The sequence below is a fragment of the Salvelinus alpinus genome, chromosome 15, assembly GCF_045679555.1.
Source record: "Salvelinus alpinus chromosome 15, SLU_Salpinus.1, whole genome shotgun sequence".
Classification (NCBI taxonomy): domain Eukaryota; kingdom Metazoa; phylum Chordata; class Actinopteri; order Salmoniformes; family Salmonidae; genus Salvelinus; species Salvelinus alpinus.
In genome coordinates, this window is record NC_092100.1 from 42,741,384 (window position 1) to 42,752,115 (window position 10,732).

Below are 10,732 nucleotides of genomic sequence, written 5' to 3' on the forward strand. Positions count from 1 at the left end.
ATCAAAGTTGGATCAGCCTGTAGTGTGGTTTTCCACTTTAATTTTGAGTGTGACTCCAAATCCAGACCTCCATGGGTTGATACATTTGATTTACATTGATCATTTTTGTGTGATTTTGTTGTCAGCACATTCAACTATGTAAAGAAAAAAGTATTTAATAAGAATATTTCATTCATTCAGATCTAGGATGTGTTATTTTAGTGTTCCCTTTATTTTTTTGAGCAGTGTATTTTCTACATTGCAAAATAAAAGTGAAGACATCAAAATGATGAAATAACACATGGATTCATGTAATAACCCCAAAAAGTGTTAAACAAATCAAAATATATTTTAGATTTTAGATTCTTCAAAGTAGCCACCCTTTGTCTTGTTGACAGCTTTGCACACTCTTGGCATTCTCTCAACCAACTAAAAAGTCCCATTTTATTTCCAGTGTTGGAAAAATCCTGACATGCGGTATGAAAATTGCTGTGCTGAAATGTTCTACCCCCTTGCCTTCTATCGATGAGCATTCTGAGTGCGATAGCAATCCCTTTCTCCTTCAGTAATGCCAGAAGGAGAGAACTGCAGGTCGCCCTGTATCCAGTCGAAGGGAATTATGAAGTATTAGCGATTAATAACCTGGCTGATTGATTCTGGGTCACAGCAAGGGTTGTCAGTGCTTTTTGGATAGTCAGGTTGGCGGCCTTCCAGTATTGATTGGCGAGCAGGGAACAGAACAACAGAGGTGGATGAAGTTTTGCTGTGAGTGACAAAGCACTTCAATACCTGTCCTGTTGGGCCATTTATGATCCCATACCAATTGTCTGGTGCTAGTGGTGAGTCTGCGGGGTACTTTTATGTCAGCTGTAGTAAACAGAACAGCTAACTCTTTTTAAGTATCATTCATCCTTATAATACACAAGTATCTCTTTGATCAAGTCTTATCTCTTCCCCTGGAAATTACATTTTGGGTGGAAAGCCCTGACAGAGAAAGGGACAATGACGTGGAAGACAAATACTACCCAGTGGATAATACAGCTTATGTTACATTCTGATTCAAATGGCTCATTGAGTGGGGGCTTTGGCAGGAAATGAAAGGCAGACTAGTCTTTCAGACTAAAAACTGATTGACGTTTGCTACTGCACCATAAACAGCATGGTGTAGCAAGACGAAGGCTCTAACAGAGACATGGACAGCCATCCCAGTTATTCACAGAGAGAGATCCATCAATATGGAGCTGTGGGACTGGGGATGGCAGAATGGATAAAGGAGGGGGGAAGAGAAGAGGAGAGAATGAGATCTCTACATGTAACAATACGACCCCAGTGACTGTTTGGATTCTTCACATCTTAAAAATCAATTCCTCAAAAAATTTGACTGGGCTGGCTGGAGCTGGTGTCTGACCACAACATCACACACCTATTAGTCATCTGGTCAACAGCCACCACTGTTTTCATGTCAATTACTCTATTGCTGTTTTTCTCCCAGCTCTCAGGGTTATTTATTTACCCATTGAGACTCTATTAATCTGCTCAGCTGTTCATCGATCTCATCGGTGCATTCAGATGTTACATCTCACGTCTTTGGCTTCAAGAGCTATGATAACCAACAGTGTTGTTTACACCAAGCACTGTTCTAGGGCTGGCTGTGGAAACATTAATACTCTAAAAACCAATACTTGTTTGTACAGGTATCCTAATTACTCATAAATCAATTAAGGGGTGTTCCTCAAAAATCCTACTTACATTAAAATATCATAGCTGGATCATCTTGTTTTCTAGGAGACTTATGTAAATAAACAGTGGGGAATGTTTTCTGCTGAGGATGTAGGTGGCAGGGTGGACAGGCTAAGATGACCTGTAGGCAGTGAAGGTCACCATTTAGAATTCTGCATAGGTGTAGATAAACAAAGACTCCAGGAGAGTTATGCATAACCGTGAGCTAACATATCACTGATCCTCCAGTGGCATGCTCCTAAAAAACCTTTTATTAAACCTGACATCGCACACATAAAGCATTGAGATGCTCAAGTGACAACAGTCCACCATTTTGATTATAAAATGGGGTACAAAGATGGCAGCTATCCATGGGTTCAGACCTAACAACTTACCACACATGACCACATGGCATAAACAGCGTCTGATTTAAAGTTTTCTGTGAAAACTTTGGTATATAACCATCCATCACTTACGGGAATGTACACCTCTGTAGAGGGTTATGAGAGAGGGTCCCACGTCAGTGTATGTTGTGCGTTTATGGCTGTGTCAGGTTAGGGAGTACTGAATGTGTGAACAAGCTGCCCAGGGGACAATTAATTGGCCCTTTATAGATCGCCGAATGGCACTAAAGGCTCAGACACTGGGTGTGAACGGAAGATGAATCAGTTTAGTGCAGAACCAGACTTAGTTATTTAGTCAGTTTTAACATTGTTTTCTCTGTTGTTTCTAAATCTGCTGGGTGCTAGTGTTTTAGTCCTTATTTGAAGGAAAGGAGGCGCTTTAAACACAGTGGGAATTTCAAAGTTTTGTTTGTGACCTTAAACCTTCTCCATGGAGGTAAAATGGAGCAAGTGAATGCATGATTTATTATTCCAGAAGGCCAATTTACTCAACATATTTCAAATGTTGAAATACACCATTTTTCTGATCCAGCATAAACAAGTTGTCTTGAGCTGATTTGTAGAAATCCCTTAGTCCCACAGCTTTCTCAGTGCATTCCAAAAACATTATTTAATGATCTTTATTTCCATCTTCAGCAAACTGTCATTCAGAGCAACCTCATTAGCCATAGCATATTGTCACAACAGACATATTTGGGTCTGGATGTGGCAGGGACTGCAAATCGCCCCAAAATGTTTGCTATAATGAACTTGACATGTCACAGGGGATAGGAAACCATGGTGAAAAATTTGGTTGAAACAACAATTGAAAATACAAACACTACAGAAAGGAACTCACAGATGAGCAAAAACTTTCTAGGCACACACTGAGAAAAAATCTTCCAATTCGCAGTTAGATTGCACCGAGATCATCAGGTGATGAGTAAACGAAGGCACAGTTCAAAAGGAACACCTATGCTAGAATTCTATTCATTGACTACAGCTCAGCGTTTAACACCATAGTGCCCTCAAAGCTCATCACTAAGCTAACTTCACTAGGGGTAGGGTGCACTATTTTCACTTCCGGGTGAAAAGCGTACCCAAAGTAAACTGCCTGCTACTCAGGCCCAGAAGCTAGGATATGCATATATTGGATATTGGATAGAAAACACTCTAAAGTTTCCAAAACGTTTAAAATAATGTCTGTGAGTATAACATAACTGATTTGGCAGGTGAAAAACTTTTTTTATGTTTGTAGTTTTCTATTGAATGCCATTACAGTATCCATTGACTTAGAACTCAAATTGCACTTCCTATGGCTTCCACTAGATGTCATCAGTCTTTAGAAATTGTTTCAGGCTTGTACTCTGAAAAATGAGGGAATAAGAGCACTCTGAATGAGTGGACACTGCAGTGGCCCAGAGCATTTTCATGCGCACGACTGAGAGCGCAACTTTCTTGTTTACCTTTTATATTGACGGCGTTATTGTCCGGTGGAAATATTATTGATTACTATGACTAAAAACAACCTGAGGATTGATAATAAACATTGTTTGACATGTTTCTACGAACTTTACGGATAATATTTGGATTTTTCGTCTGCCTGTTGTGACTGCGTTTGAGCCTGTGTATTACTGAACAAAACGCGCAAACAAAACGGAGGTTTTTGGATATAAACATGGACTTTATTGAACAAAACAAACGTGAATGGGAGTCTTGTGAGTGCAACCATATGAAGATCATCAAAGGTAAGTGATTCATTTTATCACTATTTCTGACTTTTGTAACTCCTCTACTTTACTGTTAGTAATGATTTGTCTGCTGGGTGCTGTTCTCAGATAATCGCATGATATGCTTTCGCCGTAAAGCCTTTTTAAAATCTGACACCGTGATTGGATTAACAAGAAGTTAATCTTTAAACCCATGTATAACACTTGTATGTTTAATTAATTTTTATAATGAGTATTTCTGTTTTTGAATTTGGCACTCTGCAATTTCACTGGATGTTGGCCAGATGGGACGCTAGCATCCTGTACCTCCTGTTCTCCCTGTTCATTCATGACTGCATGGCCAGGCACGACTTGAACACCATCATTAAGTGGTAGGCCTGATCACAGACAACGATGAGACAGCCTATAGGGAGGAGGTCGGGGAGACCTGACCATGTGGTGCAGGGACAACAACCTGTCCCTTAACGTGGTCAAGACAAAAGGAGATGATTGTGGACTACAGGAAAAGGAGGACAGAGCACGCCCCCATTCTCATCGACGGGGCTGTGGTGGAGCAGGTTGAGATCTTCAAGTTCCTTGGCGTCGACATCACCAACAAACTAACATGGTCCAAGCACACCAAGACAGTCACGAAGAGGCCAAAATAAAACCTATTCCCCCTCAGGAGACTGAAAGTATTTGGCATGGGTCCTCAGATCCTCAAAAGGTTCTACAGCTGCACCGTCGTTGTTCTAGCGTTCAGTACACTTTCCAAACTCACGACACGCGGGCAGGTCCAGCGGAAACTACGGACGAAAAGTTAAAGTTATATTACAGTCCGTAAAAACATGACAAACGAAGAATTGAATCAATCTTTAGGATGTTTTTAACTTCTTAAGTGTAGGGGGCAGTATTTTCGTTTTTTGGCAGAAAAACGTACCCATTTGAAACTGCCTATTTCTCAGCCCCCGAAACTAGAATATGCATATAATTGTCAGATTAGGATAGAAAACACTCTAAAGTTTCCAAAACGGTCAAAATTCTGTCTGAGTTTAACAGAACTGATATTGCAGGCTAAAACCTGAGGAAAATCCAATCAGGAAGTGCCTCTGTTTTTGAAACCTCTCTGTTCTTATGCATCCCTATTATCCATTTAAAGGGATATCAACCAGATTCCTTTTTCTATGGCTTCCCTAAGGTGTCAACAGCCATTAGACATAGTTTCAGGCTTTTATTTTGAAAAATTTGCGAGAACGATCACATTGCGTATGTGGATAGGTGGGGGCTCTCAGAGTGAGTTGTGCGCAACAGAGAAAGGCGGCCATTGTTACTCCCGGTCCTAGTGAAAAACCAACACTCCCGGTTGATATATTATCGAATAGATATTTGAAAAACAACCTGAGGATTGATTATAAAAAACGTTTGACATGTTTCTGTGGACATTATGGATATTATCTGGAATTGTTGTCGTGAACGCTTTTTCCTGTGGATTTCTCAGCATAACGCGCGAAACGAACGGAGGTATTTGGATATAAAAATATCTTTATGGAACAAAAGGAACATTTGTTGTCTAACTGGGAGTCTCGTGAGTGAAAACATCCAAAGATCATCAAAGGTAAACGATTAATTTGATTGCTTTTCTGATTTTCGTGACCAAGTTACCTGATGCTAAGTGTACTTAATGGTTTTGTCGAGCGATCGATAAACTTACACAACCGCTTGTATTGCTTTCGCTGTAAAGCATAATTTCAAAATCTGAGACGACAGGTGGATTAACAAAAGGCTAAGCTGTGTTTTGCAATACTGCACTTGTGATTTCATGAATATGAATATTTTCTAGTAATATTATTTGACTGTGGCGCTATGCTATTCAGATTTGCTGATGACAATTATCCCGGATCCGGGATGGGTGGTTCAGAAAGGTTAACATAATTCTTCAATAATGTTCCAACCGGAGTATTCCTGTGTCTTCAGAATTGCTATGGAACAGAGCTCGCTCTCACGTGAATGCTCATGGTCAGAGCATCGTCACTTCATGGCAGACCTGACTCATTCCTCTCTCCTTCAGCCCCACTAAACAGTAGAGGCATCAGACAAGGTTCTAACGACTGTTGACATCTAGTGGAAGGCTTAGGAAGTGCAACATTACCAATATCCCACTGTATCTTCAATAGGAGCTGAGTTGAAAATCGATCAACCTCATATTTCTCACTTCCTAGATGGATTTTTTCTCAGGTTGATGAGTCCCTGATGAGTTCTGCTATACTCACAGACATCATTCAAACAGTTTTAGACACTTCAGAGTGTTTTTTATCCAAATCTGCTAATAATATGCATATTCTAGCTTTTTTGGCTTTGTAGCAGGCCTTTTACTCTGGGCATGCTTTTCATCCGGACGTGAAAATACTGCCCCCTACCCCAAAGAAGTTAATTAAACAGCCATCACTAACATGGAGATGCTGCTGCCAATATACAGACTCAAATCTCTGACCACTTAATAACGGCGCTTTAATCATGTTTACATATCCTACATTACTCATCTCATATGTATGTACTGTATTCTATACCATCTACTGCATCTTGCCTATGCCGCACATCATCGCTCATCCATATATTCATATGTACATATTCTATTCATCCCTTTACATTTGTGTGTATTTGGGTGTACCAAAATTAAATCAAATCAAATTTTATTAGTGGCGTGTCTTTGGCTATGCCGGATTAAGTGATATGACATGCTATTCTGTAAAATCATTTGTCTGTAATTAATATTACCTGATTAAGATGTCGTGTCTTTGGCTATGCCGGATTAAGTGATATGACATGCTATTCTATAAAATCCTTTCTCTGTAATTAATATTACCTAATTGAGCTAATAATGTAAATGTAATTAACTAGAAAGTCGGTGGGCACCACAAAATAATATTTATAGAGCAGTTATCTCCTGAATAAACTCTTAAAGACCTAGTAATATTTTACATCAATAGCAGTCAATATTAATCGTCAACCTTATTTCAGTCCCATCTGAAAGTTGTAAATTCTTGGTTATTTTCATGAACCCTGGCTAACAAGTTGAATCAGCAATACCAAATTGGGTTTAATGATGTATTTACTAAATACCTAACTAATCACACAGAATAACATATACACAGAATGAATCATACCTTGATTACAAATTATGTCATAAAGGAAAATGTCCCTAGCGGACGGAACAGATATGACAGCTGGTTACACAAAGGAAAGGGGGTTGGGTTTGAGTGAAAGAGCGGGAAGACTGAGGAACAAAGGGAGAAGCTGTGCTATCGTAAATACAATATCCTATGCATTCTAAATTACCGCCCATTTGGAAAAGGAAAATGCAATAAATATTTACTCTGAGTTGCGCTTCAATAGGTTGGTGGTAGATGGAAGGCTGTGGTGCACAACAGAGTCCTTTGTCCTTTGAAGAGTGTCTCTGGTGGTGAACGGGAAACGTTGTAGTGTCGTCGTTGTGTGGTAGACGGGATACTCGGTCTGTCCTCTCCTAGCCCACGTTTACAGCGGCCGCTGGTAACTCAACGGCTAGGAGGTATCACTTCTGTAGCGAATAAGAGTTCAAAGTTCATACCATTCGCATCCAAAGCTCACGCTGAGGTTGGCTTTGTTCTGTAGTTATTATCTGAATCCTTCTGACATCGGACCGTTGTCCTAATGTACCCAGAACAGGAGGTTACATTTCCGTCAAGGGCTTATATAGTGGAGGGAGAGAAGGGTGTGTTTCATAGTTTGTAACCCATGTCTCTTCACAGGGGCGGGCCACTGATTGAGCAGAGCTCTAATCTTATGAAAACCCAATTCTCTAATTTGGAAGCTTAAATTACTAAATTATTAAATTACATTTAATCTTTTCACAAATAGTTTCATTTAAATTGCATTTAAATTGCACAACAATTCCATGTGAATCTGATAACTATAATGTGTAGACTTTCCCAGATACTGTTTATGTCGTCCTGTCATCAGTCATAATGTCTCAGATGACAACCGAACTTACATCATATTCATTATGTTCCAATGCATATTTTCAACTGGGTATATTACCAAAATATGGTTCCTTTCCCTCCACTTGTTTGATGTTCCCAGAGTCTCTATGTGTAATGTGGTTTCTGAGTGAGAATGAAAACAAAATCAATGGGGGCCCCCAATCGGTAATGCGACCATGACCACTGCAGGTTTAGATGTCTGGCTGGACTAACTTTCACATAAAAATATGTTTAGCCTACGTGGGCTAATTAAGCGAGTGTCAGTGACTGACGTAAAAGGATAGAAACTGCTGATGCACAACCAAGTTTTGAAATTGCACCTAAATCTATCAAAAATAGAGAGCTTTACTGACCATGAGTGGTCTTGTTGCACTACATGTAATGAGGTCATGGAGAAGTGGTCCTTATGATGTAGATGAAACTGCTCATTCCTGTTTAATTCAGGATTTTTGATAAAAAGTCACCAAATCTTAAGACATATATTTTTTAGGAATAACAGTTTTGAGAGAAATATTATTTAGAGCCAGAGAGTATGTGGTTTCTGGAGAGTGGAGAGTTTGAAATTGGGATCCTTTGCTCTGGACAACGGCATTTCTATGAAAATGAATAGTATTGAACATGCAAATCATTCCCCTTATAATGTTTACCAAAATGTTATTTTTAAGCTCAAATAATACAACAACATATTTATTTTCAACTTTAAAATAAAGTTTCCTTGCCGTACAATGATTGTCCCGACTTTCAAGAATCCCTAGCCTATCATCAGCTAAAATAACTGGTCTACTATATATAGCTACAGATTAAATGAGCATAATAATATAACATCACACACAGCCAGAATCAAAACTGTTAAAACATTTTTTAAATGATGCTGTTCATCCAGGTAAACAGGAGCCATTTTCATTCTCGGGCTCAGTTCGAGTGGAGCTACAGTAGTGCGGGATCAGCACACTAGCTGAGAGCACTGGTTGTCTCCTTGGTGGTAATTTTTTTTTTTTACGTTGCTTGAAAAATGTAGTGGATGGTACATTTTCTGGGCTCACCCCAACAATAAATAAACACATCACTGCAGTCTGTTCCTCTACAGTGTTGAAGCCAATTCAATTACGGGCAGGCTTATCCACTTGAGCTGTGTGTAGCTGTTGCCCCATGTGGCAGGGGTGAACCCCATGGAGTATTGAGCACGTTTTGGTTGGCATTCTCTCAAGAAGAGGTAGGGGTTGGGTGTGGGGACAAAGTATCCGGGGCTATACCATCTAAACAAGCCAAAACAGTTAACACATTGCACAGCACTACGCTATTGTGCAAGTTTAGGATCTTTCAGTGTAATTCATCTGTATTGCTATGGGTGAAAGCAGTTTCTTACATAGGGGACACTTGTTTAATCTTGATCAAGAGGGGTAAAAAAAATCTGAATAATTGACGAGAGATAGGTTATAGAATAAAAACAAAATGTATGCTGACATAAATGATCAACGATCTGCCATTGTATCAAAACTATGATTTCACCTACACGTGGACTTTTCTGGACATTTGTATGCTACTGCTGCTGAAATAAGTAGAAAAACAGAAGTCAATGCGAGACACACAACCATTATCTAAGTTAGCATTTCACTGTAAGGTCTACACCTGTTGTATTCGGTACATGGGACTAATACAATTTGTTTTGATTTTACTTGATTTATCTCAATGGGTCAAAGAAGGAGGTGGGGATCTATGTAGTATAAACAATAGTTAATGATTAATGAGCCCGGTACTGTGGATGTCCTCAAAAGTCTTTAGTGAGACAATTAATCCCCAGATCCACCAGCACATTATCTAATATACTGTCTGCTGCTATCTCACACATTAAAACAAAAATAAACACAGAAGCACTGTATCATAATCGTGTTCAGGGTGATGGAAAGATGGGGAGGAGGCAAGGAGTGAAAGGCATGTCAGTGCAGGACATTGTATCCGGCAGCAGTGTATATGAAATAGATTTGATTTATTTAATTCATGCTTGCAGTCAACAAGACTGAATTATGCAAAATGCACCGTTATATTTAGACAATAGAATGGTTTGGCATTTTGGATACCTTCATGTATAAATCATGGCCCCTTGACAAAAAGGAAACTGAAAAAACAGACATCTCCACACAGTGTCATTAACCTCTCTCTAGTCTACACTCTTAGAAAAAAGTGTTCCAAAAGGGTTCTTTGGCTGTCCCCATAGAGTAACTCTTTTTGGTTCCAGGTAGAACCCTTTTTGGTTCCAAGTAGAACCCTTTTTGGTTCTAGGTAGAACCCTTTTAGGTTCCATATAGAAATCTCTGTGGAAATGGTTGGACATGGACTCCAGAAGGGCTCTACCTGGAACAAAAAAGGGTTCTACCTGGAACCAAAAAGGTTTCTTCAAAGGGTTATCCTATGGGGACAACTGTAGAACCCTTTTCGGTTCTAGATAGCACCATTTTTCTAAGAGTGTATCATCCCTTGGCTATGAAGAGGTCAAAACAACACCGCCTCTACTTCCCTACGATCCTGCTGTAGAAAATACCACAAATCCAGGTCTTTAAAGGGATCTACAGGGAGGTTGAGAGCCAACACAAACTCAGGCATCTGAGTGCAGCGATCGCTCTCCGAATCCTCCCCTGATGCAGGATGAATGCAAGGTCAAGTGTATTACGTTGACATTTCCGTTCATCATGTACTCTCCATAGGCCTTAAACAAGAGTTTTCCATTAGATTACCCTCTTTATTTCTTCTTAGTTAGATTGATTTAAAGTCTTATTTCTTCATAGTTAGATTGATTTAGAAGTCTTATTTCTTCTTAGTTAGATTGATTTAGAAGTCTTATTTCTTCTTAGTTAGATTGATTTAGAAGTCTTATTTCTTCTTAGTTAGATTGATTTAAAGTCTTATTTCATCTTAGTTAGATTGA